The sequence below is a fragment of the Cinclus cinclus genome, chromosome 22 (genome assembly GCF_963662255.1).
Source record: "Cinclus cinclus chromosome 22, bCinCin1.1, whole genome shotgun sequence".
Lineage (NCBI taxonomy): Eukaryota > Metazoa > Chordata > Aves > Passeriformes > Cinclidae > Cinclus > Cinclus cinclus.
In genome coordinates this window covers 3,348,046-3,369,500 of record NC_085067.1, presented here as the reverse complement: position 1 = coordinate 3,369,500, position 21,455 = coordinate 3,348,046, and the positions used below count along the sequence as shown (strand labels likewise).

Here is a 21,455-nt window from a genome sequence, read left to right as displayed (position 1 = left end):
TTGTGATTGGCAGATTATCCTGTTTTTCATAATTACCTCTTATGGACAGCAGTGGTGTGACAAGGCAGCAAGTTGGGATTTTTTTCATGAGAGCTCTTGCCATTAAATAACTTCAGAAACGCTGTGATCCAAATTATGTAGCCATGTAAAAAGTAAGGTGGTTCAGATACAATGGAATCCAGAGGAGAAGAATTCCTAAGTTGGCAGATTCCAAACCAGCTTCACTTTCTTCTCAACAGCATTTTTGTACTTGAGATAAACAATTACTTTGTTCTGCCAAATAGAAACTTTGAATGAAAGAGTTCAAATATAGTTTTTCAGATTCTGCTGATGAGGTTCTGATAAGGTGAGACTCATTAGTACTGACTCATATTGTTTCAAATATCCTGCATTTGAACAACTGATTAAAAACAACACCATTTATTATATTTTTATTTATTTATTTATTTATTTATTTATTTATTTTATGTCTCTTGACATTGGGAAGTCAGCCTTGCCTCCTGCAATTACCCTGCATTATCCATTGGCTTTTAATAGAACTCCGCAGATTTTAGTCTTTAAGGAATCCATGTCACATTCAAATATCAACTTATGCAGGTAATTGAATCAACAGCAGAACCACTTTTCCAGCTTTGAAAATAAGATTGCCCAAGGTATAACTCATGAGTAAGATAAAGATGCATTAAAATCCCCCAGGAGCTACTCTTGGAGCCTGATTCTGCCCACCTAGGAAGTGAAGAGGGGCTGAGCCCGACTGGTGTGAGGGGTTACACCACCTTTGGTTTGAGAGAGCACTGAGAAACCACGTTTTCTATCCCTTCTGCTAATAATTACCACTGTATTTAAAATCTCTATTTTAAAAGGCTTTATTTTATCTACTAAAAAGATACCATGGAGCAGTCCCTTTCCCCTTCTTCCCCCTTTTCCAGGACTGTTTTGTTCAAATTCAGGGTAGTGATTCAAGAAGCAACCAGTATGTTTGAGCTGATAGATAATTCATAACCAGCAAACATCTAATGAAACATTAGGAGTATAAAACAAACACTGTGTGCTATTCTCTGTGTTTGTGATTGCCTTTCAGTAGGGCATGTGCATATTACTCCAATTATAATATTGGAGAGACTTAATCTTAAAAGTATCCACTAAAAAGGGGCAATCACTCATTAATATTTTTAAATTAAAAAACACTTTAATAAGCTTGAGGGCTAGATGAAGTAAAAATGTTTAACATACAGCCTGTTGAATCCCTAAATAATTTGAATTAAACCTTTCCTTCTAGTCCAAATGGAACAGCTGAGTTAATCCCTTGTAGAAAACAAGATGAAGAAAATGGAAGTTAAAAGGAAAGTGGAGCAGCAGCAGTCTCTTTCCCTCTGGGTATCTCACATGTGGTACAAAGAGAAGCTGCCTGCCAAGAGGTGGAACTCTGACAGCCAAGTGTTTCCCCTGCTCCAGCAGCTACACTCTTACCTTTAAACCTCAGCAATAATTTTGCAGTGGATGCTGTGGCCTTTTCCTCTTTCTAAGCACAAGGTGGGTGAAAGGTGCTGCTGCAAGAGCCAGTGAGGGAAAAATGCTTCCCAGCACAAGCAGCATCCTGAGCCAGGCTCACAATTCCTGATCCTCCAGCAGCTGCCCCTGCTGGGGGTGCCCAGGGCAGGGGGAGCTCATGGATCTGAGATTTCAGCAGCTGTGTCCCTGCATTCAGGGCCTGACAGTAACCATGCTGGAGCTGAATACAAAGCAGTTATGTTATGCAGATCTCCTTAACTGCACATGTGACACTCCTAAAAACAATATAAAATGAAAATACAGTAAAAAATTAAGCTAAATGAGAGAAGGACAAGGGGTGATAGCTTTAAATTAAAACAGGGTAAATTCAGAGTAGATAGAAGGAAGAAATCTTTCGTGATGAGTGTGGTAAAAGCAGCACAGGCTGCCCAGAGAGGTGGTGGATGCCCCATCCCTGGAAGCATCCAAGGTCAGGTTGGGCAGGGCTCTGAGCAGTCTTATCTAGTTGAAAACATCCCTGTTTGCTCCAGGGGAACCTTTACAGCTTCCAAACCAAACTATTCCATGATTCTGTCAATTTGTTCAGTAAAGCTCACTGAGCTTTCCCAAAAGAGCCGAGGGGCAAGCACAGCCTGAGGGCCACATGACACTCTTGCACACCTGGGAAAATTCCAGAGCACCTCCAGTGGTGGCAGAAACATGGGAAATAATTCAAAAAAAAGGAGATTTTTCCTACTACTGTCATGCATAGCAGTGAGAGTGATAAACCACGAACAAAACCCTATTAATCCATGGACCTGTGCAGTTGTGGGTTGATTCTGACACAGCTGGGACAGGGGAACAGGGGGCTGCCCAAGAGCCTGTGGTGCACAGGGGTTGCTCAGCACAGCCCCACTGCAACCCAGGCTGCTCCACTGCACCAGGAATCTTTAAATAGCCCCGGGGTGCAAAACCTTCTGTGAAATGTTGGGAAAGTGAGCCAGTTTTACAAGAAACAGCCACTGCTCTAAGCAAGATGCAGGTCTAAAATTAAAATTTCAGTTTGTTCATATTTTCAAAGCCAAAATAGCATCTCATTCGATGAAAAAAAAAAAAAAAGCAGAATTGGAAACAATCCTTTCAGTTATAAAATCCTTTCCTAACTGTTAAATTTCACTGTTTTTCTGACACTGTCTCAACCCCTTACTCTGTTTCACATATCTGTTCCATATATGTTTTCTTTTTGATTGGGTTACACAGAACTGTTTTGAAGGCTGTGTTTTACAGTGTTTTGATTACCACTTGGTGCTGATGTTATGTGGCGTGATTTAATGGAAGCAGCTCTATTTTTTTCCAAGGCAAGAAATAATCTGTCACAGCTGAACGTATGTGTTCACATATCAAACAGGCTAAAAAGTTACCCATGGTTTTATATCCTCAGGCATGTCATAGAACGACCTCATTATTCTCATTTAGGTGCCCTCTTTCTTACAAAGGCTCCAAATATTGAATAGCCCCGTTATTACCCGCAGAATCCGAGCTTTCAGGCATGGTGCTAATGACTGCTTAATGGTGCTGTCTGTCAGCAGCACAGCGAGCTGGGACAGCACACAAAGAAACAGTGGGGCTCCATTTAGGCTCCTCGTGTAACACTCACGCCTCTGCACGGCTTTCCAACAACAAACATCACTTTCAAAGGTGTCAGAACACAGCACCGAGTGCATCTCACCGTGCTGCGTGGTGTCATCCTGCTGTCACACAAGGTGGTGAGGCCACACAACATATTTGGGTCTGTTCTGCAGCTTGAAGCCTCTGGGGTGTGAGGACACTTGCTGGTAACATGCATAGTTGAGTCCTTTTTTAACATGGTTTGGTAATTTTGACTGATCTCCCATCAGCTATGAAGTCTGGTTTAAAACTGCTGTTTTGTTTTGTTTTGTTTTGTTTTGTTTTGTTTTGTTTTGTTTTGTTTTGTTTTGTTTTGGTTATGTGCCACACAGGTGTTTGTTATTGCTGGGTTCTCCCACCTGAGCCCTCTGCAGTAACTCACAGCCACTGCTGATGGCAGCCCAGAGACAAGGCCAAGCACATTGGTTCAACAGTAAGTCATGTTTTATTTCTACTTTCTAATCCCAAACAGTTGCAATCTCACCCTCATCCTCTTTGCTTCCCTTGTGTCCTACAGCCAGGTGGCAGATGGATGCTTCTCCTCTGAAAGGTTTGCTAGCCAAGGCCTGGTTTTATTTAAAAAGTCGGTTTCTGAATTGGTTGGTTTCTAAATAACATAACTTTAATAGGAATAAGATATTATTTGAAAGGAGGACACTTCTTTTAGGGTAAAGAGGACTTTTCATAGGAAAAAATGTAAATTGTTGGTGAAAAGACTGAATCAATGACACTTCTAGTTGGGGAAAATAGCATTTTCTGCCATTTTAAAATTAATAATATATAACTCTTTGTCTTTGCAATGGTTTATTCATTTCATTAAGCTCCCGTACAACTGTTTAATTATTTAAATCTCTCACACCATTTTCGAGTTGATTTTAAACCAAAGCAAAGCAATGCAGTTCTCTGGAGTGTGTGCAGAGGGCACCAATGTACAGCACTCTTAGATACCATGACAAAAAAGGGCTATTTCCATTCCACTTCTTTTGGCAAGACTGATGGAGCTTCCAACATCTGAAACACAGTAATTGAATAGTTTTGTGTATTGTGAAGCAGGAATGTTTATACTGGGTTAAGCTTATGTTTATCCTCCCATACTAATGTTGAAATGGATGGAAATCCAAAGGTGTCTCACAAACAGAACAAAAAAACCCTGTTTTATTTTATTGTGTTTGTTTATATGTTTAGGTGATGTGTAGTAGCAAAATATGCTGTGTGCATGAATTCTCTTCCTGAAATTACCTTCTGTAAGATTAGTTTGTCTTATAAATTTAATTTGCTTACTTTAGGAGTGTGTTATATTCCTGATACTTGTGACAGTGATGGATTAATTGCAATCTTGTGGGATATATCAGACAATCATTGGAATTAGGATTGAATCATAGGCAAGCAAAGGTTTCCAACCCTATTACATATTCTCACAATCTTATGTCTTCTTGGAAGATTTTTATTGACAGAGCTTAATCTACCAAAGCAATTTTCACTCATCTCATCAAGAAGTTTCCTCTTACATATAATCCATTACCTCCCTTATTAAACCTGGCAGTTCTTCATATGCACAATCAGTTGACTTGGAATAACACATTTCCTCTCAGGTTCATACATTTCATTCACCTAGTAATTTTATTAGCTGCTCTCCAGCTTTTCTTTATGTTTATGTGATTTTACTTACATGATCTTAAAAGAGAAAGCAGGTGCTGATCCAAAGCCACAAACAGCTTAACCCCAAGCCAGAAATACAGAAAACTTGGCAGCCAGTAACACAGCCAAGCATCTTCAAAAAATCACCTCTTGTCCTACTGCCCTGGCTGGCCTGCACCCAATCCTTCCCAGAACTCTTCCCAAGCAAATATTTTTGTAGTATGCCTGAAGGGTTTCTACATTTGGGGTATTTTGGATAAATTCCCTTGTACAAAAATAAGGTACCTATATTTCTCTTCCATATCTATCCCTTGAAGTTCATAGTAGGATCCAAGGTTTTTGTCAGTAATGGCTGCACATCAGTGTACAAATAGAAAGAAGATGGAATTCTCGGCTTATCCAAAAATTAGTGATTTGATGACTTCAGGAAAGGAGGAATTACCCAGAGTAATTTCAGGAGAGCTGAAATACATCTAAAATCAGCAGGCATAGTTTTAAATGCCCATTACATATAAATAAAATAAACAGGAAAGTGACTGTAAAATAACCAGGAAAGTGACCTCTCAGAGATAAATCAGACTAAAATCCTGCTGTTATAACAGCTGAACTTTGGAGGATGAGGCAAACAGGGACACTGTTAAATGCCATTCTGCTCTGCTGAACTCGTGGCAGGTGCATGTCAGGTACCTGGAGTTCAAACTCTTGGAAGCAGCCCTAGCAATTATTCCCTCCAAGGAAACCAAAAGGAAGAGCAGGAAAAAGGGATAATAATGCCCATATGCTTGGTATAAAGATGTAGCTGCCTTCCTTTGTAACTGAATAAAGAACTGGAACTCCTAATAATGGCACAGCCACTTCTAACATATCACACTTTAGCTCTTCTTTGTAGAGAATTATTCCACTGGTATCATTTCAGTCAAACATGTTGTGATTTGAGGAGCTTCTATCAGTGCTGGCCCGGTGCCAAAGGAGTAGATTATAGCAGTTCCTTTTCTGGATTTTCTAAATGGTGCAACTCACAAGTTAGCACTTAGCAGCTGTAATATAAATGTAGTTATAACGAGAGCTGTGTAGCTTGTCAAACCCCTTTGTAGCTAACAAAGGGAATGGGTTCGTTTGTACAATGTCTCCAAACTCTGTGTTTAAAAAAATGCTGAGTCTGTGACTCCAGCTCACAAGCTAAGGATCTGCATCAGAAATAGTAGGTTGTATTTTTATATTATGTATATACATGCAAAATTATGGGGAAATATGTGTACATCAAAAGCCGGGCAATGTTTTCCATTTCAGTTTATTTGGATTTAGCTGGGGTAGGGTAGGAACACGTTATTTTAAATAAAGCTAGCACTGAAATAAGGGTGTCCATGCACCTTTTTTATTCACAAATGTTTTTAGTGCCACTAAAATACCCCACGAAGGTTCTGTTGGCACAATTTCCTCATTCTACAAATAGCCTGTTTCAGAAATGTCTAACAACTGCAGGAATAGCTGAATCTATCTTACTTATTATCTGAAGGGAGTGGAATCTGACTATCCAGACTTTGGAAAAGAAATTCTCTGAAGCCATCACAGAGGTAATTGGGCTTGGTAATTACTGCATTAGCTGCAAGTTTATTAAGGGCCACGAAAGGAAATGCCATCCCAGTGACCTTTGAGGCTGCATTTCACAGCATGTTTTCTACATGAGAACAAATGATGAAACTTGACTATTTCTGCCAAGTGAGTGGTAGCTATGGTGAAGATTTATAGCTGTAATCTGGTAATCTATGGGCCTAATCATACAGTTACAGAGTTGCGTGTCATTTACTCGAAAAGCCTGAAATGATCTAGCACTGTGTAGACTGTGGTGAAGGAGTGCATTTTGTCATCTGCAAGGTTAGGAGAAATACAGCCTCTTTAGCAGACTGTAAAAGAGAGACAAGAGCTAATGTTTCTCAAAATAGCAGCATGTTACATGAAATTTTACAAGAGTCAGAGAGCTAAAAAATGGGGAATGTCAGATGCATTCTATTTGGAAACCATTATGACTTTCCTCTTTTGTACTGCTTCAATAATTATATAGATTTTCTATTTTTTAATTATTTAAGTCATGCTCACTTCATCTCTCTCAGAGCAGCAAACACAGATGCAGACTAATAATGTAATATTGACATATTTAAGTGTTGGATTTTTTAGCTGAGAGCAGCATGTTCAGAATGCATCATGTCTGTAATGTGCCAGTGTTCCCTTATCTTTGTGTCACATTTTATTCAACAGTTAAGAAGTGCTAATAAAAAGTGCATATTTCAGTTGTTCTATTTTAGGTAAACATAACATGGTACATGTTTTCTTAGCAATGCACATTGCTTAACTGTGCAACTCCATTTCTACAAATAGAAATCAGGGTGGCAAAAGCTTTGCTTCTCTTCTTAATTAACCTATCCTTGCCAAAACTGCTATGTTCTTCAGTTCAAGCAGGGAATGAAACTGATGACTGAAAATTTAAATTAATGCTTTTTCTTGTGATCTTTTGGCTGAGAACAAGAGCAGCTTCCACCTACCATCTGATGCATTCCCTAGCAAGAGAAACAGTGTCAGCCTGGGTCCATGTGCAGCTGGAGGGAGTGAGGGAACACACACATTTATATTGTCTTTTCTTTGGAGCCAGCTCACCTGGGAAGGGGAGATGCTGCCCAGACTGCAGCAGGTCTTGGCTCCTGCTCTGCCTGCCAAATCCAAGTTCTTAAATAGCTATTTAGAGCAGGGGCTGAGGTCCAAAAGACAGGCAGTGATGTGTAGATCACCTGAAATGTCACGATTCCACATGACACATTTTCTCCCTTCTCCTCCCCACCTGCTCAGCCCGCAGGTCTGTTTTAAATCAATCTTTTCACCTCTCCCAAGACTCACAATTTAAGCTGAGCAGACACTGATGAAAACAGATTTATAATGAAGCTGGTGGCCATTACATACCAACCTTCCACCAGAGGTGACCTTATTGTAAAGCGTTATACAGTGAATTTATTTTGACTTTGCCCATTCTCTACCTTGTCTCGCACACTGGCAGCTGAGGCAGTGGTGGTGGGAGGTCTGAGAATAATGCCCAAGTCTCACTTCATTACAGCTGCACTTCACATCCCAGCAATCTCCAAGCCTCAGGGATATCACATTCATTACCTCTTTCAGAGACATGTATTTTACATATATGGCTGAAAGGTGATTAGAATCCCTGACACAACAGTGTTTTATCGGGAATGCAACCATGAAAAATATATGCCTAAAACAAAAAAGACATCCTACATCCTTCTCCTAATTGATTTAAGCTACAAAGACCAGCTTCAGTTTTCCCAGGGCACTGGAACTACCAGGAAGACACAAATTACATGTTTTCAAATCTCCTCATAAAAATTGCTTGTCAGGGGGTTGAAAGCAGAGTTTTCTGTTTCTCAGATGTCCTAGTCCTGTGAATGTCATCAGTCAGCAGAAGCTCACGTGCCACCATCTGATCATAAAGAACAGTTCTGTAACAACCCTCATTTCATGCTGCTGATTCCAGCCCACCATAAATCAGCCACACCACCAGTAATGTTGGAAATAATTGTCTGCTCCAGAGCTCCTCTCTCACAGCCCAGGTGCCACACAGCTGTAGCCACATGCAGCCCCTGTCCTGCTGAAGTGGGTTAGAGCAGCACCTCCAGCAGTGATGCTCCCCAACTGCTTGGAAGATCTTTAATGCTGCACACTGGAACAGTGCAGGTGTTCAGTGGTTTTAAAAACATTATAAATGGAGTCAGCTCTGGCTTGAACCAGATGCTCTCTGCAGATGGAAGATGGGGTAGCAAGTGCCACTTCACTGAAAACTGCCTGGAAGTGCAGCAGGTGATCCCAGAGCTGATCCTCAGGTGCACAGGCACTCTGATCCATTCTCTCCCACCCTCTTTCTAATATCCAGCTCTTTTTTCCCCTGAGCAAGGTTCGCTGTCACTGATGGCTCTTTATGCAGATGAATCAGCACAGCACATCCGATGTTTTGACTTCAGCCTTGTTTGACCCCTGCATTCCTTAGCCGAGTCTTACACAACAACTTTGAGTAATGTCCTCTTCAAACCTGTGGTCAAAACTGTCCTGGGCTGGTTGTGCTGGTCCAGCCACCCTCAGTTAACAGCAGACAGATCAGCCTTAGAGAACCCCAGCCACATCTCACACAATAGCTTAATTTATCCAAAGCTGCTAGAAAAAAGTAGTAAAACAAACAAACAAACAAACAAAAAAGTTGTGTTCTGATGCAGAACTACCTAGATTAGAAAAATCATATTGAAATCCAGAGTAGTGATAGAAATGCCCCAAATTACCAGTTAAATGAAACTGTTTTGGGGTATCTGATCCTTCTTATCAGGTTGGCCCAGCTGCACAATTTCCCATCTTCAATTATACCAAAAGGCCCACGCTTCCTTCTTCATTAATGCGTTTGAAGGATTTAATGAGTTACTTCATCAGGTTAATAAATCCCCTCAATAATTTTATTACACTTTGATACAGTTATTCAAGAGGTGCAGCTAAAAAATGATCATCATTTATATTTCTTGACAGAATAACTTAGCTAATAAATTTGGCCCATGAAATCCAGAATTCATAAATAAACTATGGGGACAATTGAATTTCTGTGTGGAGGAGGGGTTTTTTCTATCTCTGGTTAAGGTTCTATTGGAAATCCTCTGTCTCTTGTGCAAGCAACTTCAGGCTAAGAAGAACTGCAGGAGGATGGTGCCTTTTGGCAATGTCCTGCTTCCCACTGAGTGCTTAGGGGGAGTCCAGCTGCTGCAGCACATGTGCCACTGGACATAACCCATATTAATTTGCTCCAGCACCCCCTCAGGTTTAAAATCCAGCTTCATAAAGGCTGTTCCATTCCTTGAGGCTAAGCTCTTTAGCTAATTTTGACCAGGTGCAGTGACACCATCAGAAATAAGCATTCTATTCTGGAAATTATTTTAAAACTGAATTGGACTGGTTGCCTTGCCATTTTTTTTTTCCCTGTGGCATTATAGTAAATGACATCATCAACAAAATAACCTTAGGGGCAAGGGTGTTTTCAGAACCTTAACCTCTGAATGGCCAGCAGTATTACAGCTTCCTATCACCAGATTAATAATATTTATGGTAGGTAGACTGCAAGAATGGGATCATACTATTTATTTACCTACTGTTGAAAGCTGCCTCTGGCAAGAACAAATTTCCCATTAATCACCACCTTATCTCTGTAAGAAAGAGTTACTCTCAAGGACATGTATTATTCCCATTGTTTTATTAATACAAGAATAGCTCTACCGTGGATTTTTTACATTGAACTTTATTTATTTTCTGGATTTTCTTCTTTAAGGGGAGCTGAAATGCTTAAATAAACACTGAACTTTCTTAATAAATGAGCTACTCAAGACACCAACTGTAGCGATAAGATCCCAATATTTCCCTGAATATATTTTTTTGTAAAGAAACTGCAAATCAGTATCTCTTTCTTAGTTTATTTTATCAGCTGAAACTCCAGTTATGAATTTTGAGTTTCTTCTGGGAGTGCAGATCATGTTGTTAAGCTGTGAGAATGCCAGAAAAGCAGTGCTCTCCAGTCCAGGGGGTCAGAGAAGTGGAGCCAATTTCTAATCTTGGGTCTTGTAATCAAAAACTGCATTTCTCTCTCCCTTTACATAGGCTTTAGCCAGCATTTGAAACATTACCTACTATATTAGGCTGCAGGATGATTTGTTTTTCTTATTTTTCAAGAGTACTACATCATATATTTTCACCTTTAAAAAATAAATCAATGTGGACCCAGCAGAAGACAGTATCAGAAAAATTCTCTTTCATGTGAGAAAAGCATTAGTGGAAATCTTTCCACAAGACTTATGCAGTACCAGAACGAGGTGGTTGTGCCAGTAGAAGGGGTACCCATTAATGTTAATTTGCTGTTTAATTAGGTGTCCAGTACAGAACAATGGTGAGACACTTGTGCGGGTGGGAAGAGCCCCCTGATTGTCAGGTTGAAGCAGTCACTCCTTGCCTCCCAAACTCAGGCACTGCTCCCGCAGCAATTCCTCTGGAGCCTGTCAGATGTGATTTCAGCAGTAATTTGTCTGCAGAGTGAAAGGTGTGCTTTTCAAACAGAGCGCAGGGCTCTGTCCTCTGTCCTGCCCGTGTTCTGCTGCTCAGTCCAAACCGTGGTGGTGTGAGGATGTCTGGGAGGAGTGCCAGCCCTGCAGCTGGGTCTGTGTGACTCCAGCAGCCAGCCCTGCTCAGCTGTGCCCTGCTGAGAGCTGGGACTCCCCTTGCCCCAGGCTGAGACTGCCAACCCCACACACAACAGTGAGGAACACCCCAGGCAGGTTCCATGACAGGGGCTTCCTTCAGCACTGCCAGAAAACCCCCAGAAAGCCTTTCCATCTTCCTGCATTTAAATGTTTGAGTTAATAACATTTATGGGGGCAGCATGGGAAAATGAACTTAAATACATCATTTGTCATCTCAAGATACTGAATTACACCATTACTGAAAGGGATACAGAGAAATGTGTCCAATAAACAGAGCTCAGTTTGTACCATTTGCTTTGCATTTCCCACATCCTGCAACAAGAACAGGGTATTCAGGCTCCATAATGATGATAATATATGTACAGAAAGAGCAGTTCCCTGAGGGCTCCTGATTAATCAGGAAAATACTCATTTGTTCTGGCAGAAGTGATGTGCATCTAGGCAGGGCAAATGATGAACCCTAAGTGCACACATCAGCCATCAAGGGCCAAAAGTTTCCATTCATTTAACTCATTTTCCCTCTAAGAAATTAAACCCCATGTCTCAACACAGCACAGGACACAACAGCACTTTTTCTTGTCCCAGTTCCATTAGGGTTGTGTCAGACAAAGGCAGAAAGAGGCCCCACGTCCATTTTAGAGACTCTCAATGCATTGAGCTCCCAAACTAAGACATTGCTGCTTGCTCAGATACCCTGTTCAAGGGAGGACACGAGGCCTCAGCTGCTGTATCTGATCACTGTGCAAGAGACTTGGGAACAAGTTGGAAGATTGAAAGGATTTTTTTCATCAGCTGATCTAAATCCCTGCCTGTTTTTTAGTACCCAAGAAACTGCCTACCAATTGCAATCCTTCCTTCACTCCATCAGTCATACTAATTCTGTGGTTAGGCACAGCTGTTGCCATCTAGAAGTTTTCATTGTGGCATTTGAAATCTTTATTTCAGATTTTATTTTCTATTCTGAGTTGGAAATTTGTTAGTAATGAGGTGAATCCTCTGTGCCTGACACGTATTTCCCTTGGTGTTCATTTTTAAATTAACCACAGAAAGGACAAACTAAAAACAGATGTGTCATATTTTTCCTTTGTGTGTTTGGAATCTCCGTCTTGGAAATATCTTCATCAGATAAATGAATTCCAGGTTACTGGGATAAACAGATGCAATAAAATACTCATGTGTAGAAGAAACCCTTACAAAAATCTGATCCAACAGCTCTTCAAGAAAATTGCCATGTAAGAGATCCAGCTTTGAGGCTTACCTCAGGCTTTTGCATAACATGATAGTTAGTACTCTAAACTGGAGAAAATGTGATGGGATCTTTTGATATTTTTCCCCTTGCTTTTTCAATTTCATGGGATCAGCAGAAAGGGAAGGGAACCAAAGCTGTGCTTGTGTCTCCACCACTGCCTGAGCACGTGGCAGGGCTTGTTTGGTGGAGAACTGAGTATCTGTTACCCTTCTTATGGGCATCTCACAGTTGCCAGGAAATGTAGGGGTTTGGACTTGTTTTCAGCATAACATGAGAAAGAGCAAGACCAGAAATAAATGAGAAGGCTGAAATATAATAAGAAAACCCCAGTAGTTATTTAGTTTGGCTACTGATTTATTAATGTATTATAGTTAAGCACTGAGGAATAAACCCTCACTTAAAAATGTTCCTCAGCTCTAGGTGGGATTATTTATAGGAAATAAAAACAGTTAAAGAATTAGAATGAAATCCTGCACATACTGAGTCAATAGAAACATTACCACCGACCTCATTAGGCCAGGTTTTAGCCCCAGATATCTACAAAGAACCACAATTCTCTTGCAATGTGACTAGCAGATGAATATCTGACAACACCAGTTTATCTTTCTCTACAGAATCCTTAATTTTTATGCAGCCAGCCTAAAAACTTTGCTCCACAAGTTTGTGTTTCAGTGCAAACCAGTGTTCCCTGCTCCTTTCAGGCTGTTTGCTCACTGTCACCATTTCCATTTGGCTTAAGCACCTCCTGAAATTATTATTTTGCCTCCATGTCTGTTATGAGAATATTTTTCCTCTGAGGTATCTGCTTTCTCAGCAGCAATTTTAAGGCACTTCAGGCTACAGAAGAAATACAAAATAAACCCCGTGCTCATATATATCATAAAATACATGATCCTTTAACCCTGTCCTTGGAAAACCCATAAGCATTTGCTGTACTTCAGTGAATCTCCGTATGCTTTTGCAAGGAACATTTTGCACCTGCCAGCACAACACAGGACAAACAGCAGCGTTGCAGGAGGAAACCTTAACTAATTTACACAAAGCCTTAGGAGGTCTATTAGCCCTTCATAAAAACAGGAATGTGTAATTACTGCATCCACGGACAGAATTAAACTTGATGGACTACAAAGAAGCAATGAGAGAAACAATTAACAACAAAGCCCAAGTAAACTGCTCTGATGGGAAGCATGGCCTGGCAGAATGGGTCTGACAGCTCAGGTTTATCTCTGCTGCCCCCAGGGATGTGTCCATCCCAAACTTTTCCCTCAGTGCAGACAGGTGAGCTCCTACCAGAGTCATTGCACCTGCTGATCCATTGCAGGTCGTGTAAGACACAACCAACAGCCAAATAACCTGCTCAGCACAGGAGTACTCTTCTAGCATCATTAATTTCATCAATCCATTCTTTCTGCCGTGTCTCTGGACAAAGTGGTTGCTCTTCCCAGCCTGATGCCATTTGAGGAGGATGCAGCTCAGTGGAGCACCGCTGCCAACGGGGCAGTGCAGCAGATGCTCTCCCAAAAGCCTGATGGAATAGCTGCTCCACAGGCTTCAGTGCATTAAGGTAATTGCAACTGGTCTGTGTCACAGTGCACAGTTACGTTTGGGATGGCAAAATCCATCCAAAAGAAATGTATCTCTCCTCTGCAGCTCTCCAGCCACGCAGGTTAATTGTGAGTACTTTGCAGTGCCTGCAGTAAGGCAGGAACCTGGGGGGGTTCTGTCACAGCTTTCGTCCACACTTTGATTTAATGCCCTCCATGAACAATTGCATCTCAGTGTTTGTAATAAGGAAATGTCATAAAAGTACCTGCTGCCTGGTCCAACATCTTTTGGCTTTGACAGCTCAAATTTACAGCTTTAATTCAGTGGCTTGGAAGCTTGGTATTCTGTACACACAGTGAAAGGCTGACAGAACAATATTTTATATAAGTTCACCTGTGTTTAGTGACTCAAGGAGGATATAACCCCTAGGACCTTGTGAAATGACTTGCAGACAAATTCACACTCCAAATTGTCCAGTGGCAAATTACAAAGTTCTAATCAAACCCCAGTGTGCCTGGATGTGTCCACTGGAATGTTTTGCTTCTGTAGCATAAAGAGTTGAACTTTCAGCAGCTTGAAGAAATGCTCAGCAGGGTTCTCTCAGCCATGAATATCCCCAGAAGGAGAAGGAAAGGGCCCTTTAAAGCAAGTCTGATCTCCCTTCTCCTGATACCCAGGTGAGATAAATCCCCCAAACCAGCACAGCTGAAGCAGAGAGCTAAATGTGCCCCTGTGAAAGGTGCTGCCACACCAACCCTGCCTGGGAGACTCTGGACAAAACAGCTGTGGGATTTCTGTGCTGTGTGCATAGCTGCCGTGCCCAGAACAATGTCACCTTGCTGAGCACAGCAAGTGGACAGGAGCTGAGGAAGGGAGGAGACCCCCAGGCAGAGCCCGGGCTGCTCTTTGACACTCGGCTCCTTTTGTAATCCAATTTACATCCCCCTGTTCCTGCTCTGTTCCCAGGGGTCACGTTGGGGACTGTCACAAACTGCAGGCACTGCAGACATCCCCAATCTGGGCAGGAGATGCAGCTGTTTAATGAGCCCTGCTGTCATTACAGCAAAATGACTCAAGGACTTCCTTAAAAAAGCCTCTTATTTATAGTATCATAGATTACCTTAATGTTTTTTAACTAGGAGGTGTTTTGAAATACTTCAAAAACATACAAGATGGTCCTGAAATAATGGGAATTTAAACTGAATCTAACAAGGAAAACATAAGTATTGATGGAAAGATAAAAAGCATTTGCTGAAATCTTTGGCAAAGGAGTCTTCTTAGGAAAATCTGCACTTGTGAGATGGAATTTTGCAGCACATCTTGCACATGGGAATCAGTGCAAGTGTGTACTCTGGCACAGCTTTTGCATTGTACCAGTTTTTATTTTATGGCATTAGTTTTGGTTTGTGCTTTAATCTGTAGTGGAGAGATAGAAAATTTTATTTCTACCAACCTCTCTGTGTGTCAGTGCAGGCTTTCCTGTGCCAGATAAATACAGTCTAGAAGAACTACAGCTACACATCCCTGTTTGAACAAGAAAAATATTGCAAGTATCTACATGGTGAATAAAGGAGATATCTGAGGTATTCTGATTTAAACCTGGCCAGGTCCTTGTGTTCCTACAGGGGATAATTATAGGTGAAATCTTCAATGGAACTTTATTAATCAGAGCAGGATCATCTGCCAGTGCCCTTCCCGTCAAAACTCAAACAGCAGCAAGGAAATGAAGCAGTAATGACAGGGCTTCCATTTAGCCATTAAATCTTTTTTCTTAGGTATCCATATTTTAATGAGATTTACATGCTTTTTAAAGTAGGAGACGTTTTGATGATCTTAGATGCAGTCTCTAATTAAACATTCTGTAATTAACCTTGGTTTATCTATGTCAAATGCCAAGGAATTTGAGCAGGCCAGGTTAAGCCCTACTTTTAGACATTCAAGGAAGACAGTGTCTAACACCAGGCTTCCTAAAGCTGCCATGGGAGCAGAAGGATGTCCCTGCAGCAGAGATCCCTGCTCGGTGGAGCAGAGCAAGGAAAGCCCAAACTGATGGTGCTGTGTCAAGGCTGGAGTGCTGGATGTGCTCCCAGCCCAGCAGCCCACGAGCATCTTCCACTGGCTTGGTTGAAAATTCTTGCCTCTCTTGACTCACTTAATTTTTTCCCCCAACCTTTGATGAGATTCCCATATGGGATGTGGCATCTGTGAGCCACAGATTATTTTAATCTGAAAATAACGGTTTGGAAAATATACAGATGACATAAATATACTGAGTTTTGAATGTCTTCATTCTCACATGCCAATGTATAACACTGCATCCAGAAAAATACATTTAAAATAATAATTGTAATGAATTTGTAGAGAGTCTGGTTCCTGTCTCACAGACATATCTATTGCATACTCTCCTTCACTTGCTACATCTGTGAAACATCCATTATTTTTCCATGGTGTAAATGATCTCATTTCTGTTGCTTTCCCTGCAATACAATGCCACATTCATTCCTCCTTCGAAAATTTCAGGAAGAGAAGCAATTTGTAAGAATGACAGGAAAATGGCTTCTCATCTGTGTACACCACAGCAATCTGACACACAGAAAGAGGCTTTGGTGAGGTACACAAATCCTAATTCCCACTGAGTTTCAAGCAGTCCAGATTAAATTTTAAAATAAAACAAAAAAAACCCAAAAAACCTGACATCAACCAATTTGATCATAACGATTCTAATTCAGCACAGGTTAATTGAGAAGTCAGATTTACTGCTATCACTTCTGGAGAGGAGGGAGATAAGCGAATACAATGACTCTTTATCAACAATATGGGGACTTCATTTAAAGAGAGAGCATTAGGTTACAGGCTGGAAGATTAGTAGCAGTCAGCCTGCTCTCAGAAAAGAAAATGCACTGGATGATAAAGATAGAAGGCAGGAAGCTGGGTGCATAGAAATGAGGTTTGATGCCAAGTATTACTGGTCAAATCTGAGCTATCTGTCAAGTTGGCACTGATCATTGCTGATGCACAATTATTATTACTCACCTGTGATCAGGTCATTTACCACTACCAAGCCAACGGCTCCTCCCACCCATTTCATTTGTTAATGGCATTTTAATGAAAAAAAGTCCATCTAATACCTCTTTGAGATGGCTAACCATTGTGTAATAGTACATAATAGTATATGAAATACATTTTCTTTTTCCCAATCACCCATTAAAAGATATCAGCTGTTTTTCTGTTCATTAGCCACAACCTCATATATCTGAGTGCAGTTCTGCCTTTAGAGATGGCAGGCTTATTTTCCCTTTTTCTTTGTGTGCCATGTGTTTTCCATACCAAAAAGTGCCTGTTTTGTTGCAAGTGACAGAAGGAGAATTTAAAGGGATGCTGGAGGATCATAAAGACTCCACTCTATCCAATCCCAAGCATGCATTTACCTTACTGTATTGCTGACTAAAGAATTGGAAACTATTAATATTGTCTCTGCTGGCAGGTCAGAAAAATACTTATTCTGTAGTCGAACAGATTAATCCAAAGGGGAAAATAACCCTGCAAAGCCCTGCAAAAGCTGCTGTCTAACCAATCCACTTTCCAAAGCCAGATGTTTCCAATCTGTTTGTGTTAATCTCATGATACGTCTTTTTATGCCTACTGAAATTATTTCAGCATGTATTGAACTATTAGAGAACTCAGATTATTAAGGCAGCTCTTATTTATGAAGGTGCTTTTTGTATGAAACCCTATCAGGGTTTGTCAGTCACGTGCTCATGTTGAGTATTGAGGTATGGTGGGACATCTCCCCATTAGGTTTTTTTGATGAGCTCTGGATACTGCCCAACTTTGGGTACTCTTTTAAAAGACACTCAGTGAAATCAGAGGCAGGATAATAGTGGGTAAGTGGGCAGAGGTTGAGGGCAGAGGTACAGTTTTTTAGAGCCTGTGATGGGTATGAAAAGCAGATTTGCAAATGTAGGCACTGCAACCCAGTCTGTGATCTATTACAGATAAAACAGTGTAACCATGATAGGTGGGTATAGTTACCCATTTGTCCTGAAAACTGTAGGGATTTTTTTCCTTCTTACACACACCTCCTTAGGTCTTTTCTTGGGGTGACTTTGGTCTCTTCTGATAAAGAGCTGGTTTGAAATACAACAGCCAGACTGTGAGTTTTTAGCTGAGACCCTTTCCATGACAGGTGCTGATGGGCTCTGCTGTCGGGGCCCACTGTGTGGAGAATAATGACTTGTGAAAGGGAGGTCACAAAAGGGGTCAGGAGGCAGCTCAGAAAGCCTTGCATTTCATGTCAAGGATCTTAAAGGGTCTAGGAGGGCTGCAAAAACTTCCCTCTGGGGCTGCTGACTGACAGATCAGTGTCGTGATTACAAACTGATTTTGATAAATCATGTTGATCTACTGTTTGCATGTGGCTTTAAGAGAGCTGGTAGTGAGCCGTGCATTCCTGTAGCATCCTAGAGCAAATCCATAGGGAAAAAAGTGGATTGTGCCTTGTTCTGTGTGCTGCTGGCACACAGGACAAGGGAGCAGGACCATCTGGGAGCAGGACCTCCACACCAGGAGCTGCCCAGCCTTAAAGTGCTGCTCTCTCTTCCCATTTAGTGAATCTCCACAGGCATCCCAGTTCCCCAAGGGCCATTTACCCCCTGAATCCTCCAGCAAAGCCCCTCTGCCTAACAAGCAGGCTGCAGATTTTGTCTGTGGGAACTAGCTGGCAGAGAATACGTGCAGTATTCTGCATCTGTGCTTACCCACACAGGGTGAGGAGTTTATCGTGGGGCTTAAGGATGATTCCTTTGTAAGTGTGTATGAGATGAGGAGGAGGAATCAGTTTAAAATTAAAATGAGGATTTTTCAACTCTTACTTAATATTTATAAGGCTCCTTTTGCCTTACAGACAGAATCCTCAAGGAGAAGATGGAAAGCTGTTCATCCTTATTTCTTGTGCCTTTAGTTCAGCTTCTCATTGTTTATATTATTCTAAGCAAAATAACTGTTCTGGAAATGCAGTCATTTACAAAATCCAGTCTACGAAGCCTTAAACAGCAGAGACATGTCCTGCTATGCTTGTTCCTTTGTTGTTGCTATGGCATTACCACACATTTTTCCATGTAGGAAAGGAAATCCCGTGGAGACCAGATAATAAAGGCTTGAATTTCCAGGGCACAGTGTCCGTCTCGCCTCTTGACCTGTTTGACACCCTCTTTCACCAAACGTGCATTCACTGAATCCAAATAAACAGCCAGCCATCAAAGGAAATACTTAAAAAGGATTGTTCATGGTTAGCCTTGATGAAATATACATTGGAAAACCTGCATTTTAATCACATTTGGAGTTCTGCATTTCAAAAATGGTTTTGTTTAACTACATCAGACTTGTCATTCAGGGAAGTTTCCTTCCGTAGGATGCCTGCATTTAAAAGTCAAGTTAACCAAACCCAAACAAATTTCCCAGGAGGCTGCAACAAGCCAGACAAGCGTCTCACACACTCAGCTCTGACCTCTGTGCTGTACCAGGTGTATCCCTGCTCTCTGCAAGATCCCAAGATGCATGTTTATACAACATCACCACTTCTCAACAGGGTGTCATGAGGATTCATCACAATCACTGCACGTCACTTGTTGGAACAAGCTTTGGCTGAAACTCCCCACTTGGCTTGACATTAGTTTGCAAAGATTAATCCTGTGTCCCAGTCAGCCTGCCCTGCCTAAATCCCCCGATCATCCTGGGTTGCACAGAATTGTTGTGCCTTGTTTTATTTTAGAAATAACTATTTCAAGGTGCGTGAAATTATCCTTTGCATGTAAGTTAGAACTGATGAATTCATACAAGTTTGTAAAATGCCTCAGGACATTTATCCTACAGGAGGTTTTTCAGTACCACCATATTCAGCTTACTTTAATGAAGATCTAGCTATAATTAGAGCAAAGTGCCACCTGTTGATGCAGTTATTAGGGAAGAATGTGCAGTTTAGAACTGACTAAGGAGCAAATATCTCAGACAGAATTGTTTGATGCAAAATGCTGTGGTTATTTTGGGCCAAACTTCTTGGGCTTCATTTGCTGTGTCTCCCACTGCTGTCATTTTTTGTGTGGCACAGCTCAAAGGCACAGGCAGATTGAAAGGGCCTTGTATCCTCTCATCTCTTGAAACCACATATCCCTATTGCACACAGGATATTGCAGCCAGAGCACACAGCCAGCCAGCACAGGATAATCTGCCACAGGCAACATAGAGCCTGTGGCCTTCCAAATTCTTCAGGCAGCACAGGAAAACAAACAGCAGCCTCACAGACTTAATGGACTTCTAATGCATTTGATGGATTCTGCATCAGCAGTTTCTAATGGAACATCTAAAGAGGGAAAATTCCCTTCCCATGGAGATTTTGAGGAGAAAATGAGAACTGGAGAACTGACAGTGCAAAGGCTCCTCTTGCAACACTTGGATGCTGTGCAGGAGAACTCAGTGGCCAGACTCAGTCTTCATCTCTTCTGGAACATCACTGAGTTTTCCAGGGTCAGGAACTGAGCTGTCTGAGCCACAGGCTGGTCACAGCAGTTAACAGAAGCAAAAGGCAGCAGAAAACTGTGACCTCCTTGGTCAGGACCATTTAACTCCCCAGAGCTGGTGAAGAGGAGGCACAGAAACTGGAGCTGGAAGTCTGCTCCCATGCCCAGAGGGAAGCTGTGGCTTTAGAGAGTTGTTCTGAAGTTATCAGGAAGAAGACAAAGCCTTAAATTCCTTTGTTGAATCCATATAGGCAGCAGTGTGACATATTTCTCCTAGTCACATATCCTTGACTTGGTTACTTTTGCATAATCTTTAAACTTCAGCTATTGATAAATAAATTGATTTACAAAGCAGGGAGTAAATCACCATTCACTGCTTAGCTGCTATTGTGCCACTCATTTGTAAGGCAGCTTTCAAGCTTTTTGTTTTTAATCAGTTTGGCTTGACATTTTGTTTTCCTACTATTATTTATGAGCTCTATCTTATGAATGGATTATGTAAAATAGTTTAATTCCAGTTGTTGCAATTTCTCAGATGTCATCACAAAAAAAACTTGCTTTGAGTAGAACACTCAGGTCCAGATTTTGTTCTCAGCTGTGCTGATAACAAATTAGACCATCATCCACAGGGATCAGAAGGGTTTTCCTCAGGTTTACAACTGTTGTGAGCTTTTAGGAAAAAACATTTCAGCAATGCTCTGCTCAGAGTAAGCAAAGGCACATTGCTGCCTTTCAGCAGTGTTCTGCAGACAGGGCCAACCCACTTAGCCACTGTCCTCAGCTCAAAAAGTGGACCTGGTGATTCTTCCTGCAAGGAATTATGAACTGCATTCAGCTGTGACTTGGCTGCTTTTGTTATAATGGCAGAAATGGGGATAATGGGTGGATTTTAGAATAGTTGCTTTCCAAGATTTTGGATGCACTCAGTTACTTCAAAGCAACTAAAACCTCGGTAGCTATTTAAAGCAAAGCACTTTAGTTCCCTTTTGATGGCAGGTGTTAGCTCTTCTCTGAGACAGCAGGCTACTGCTGTAGTGAACCAACAGCTCTTAAGCCTTTTCAGATGAC

The 21,455-nt window shown here is 41.3% G+C and overlaps 1 protein-coding gene across 1 annotated transcript in view; it reads right to left on the bottom strand.

The window, feature by feature from the left end:
• The window catches only part of LHFPL7 (LHFPL tetraspan subfamily member 7), a 58,628-nt gene that overhangs the window by 3,282 nt on the left and 33,891 nt on the right, over window positions 1-21,455 (bottom strand). The gene's annotated exons all lie outside the window — the stretch shown is intronic.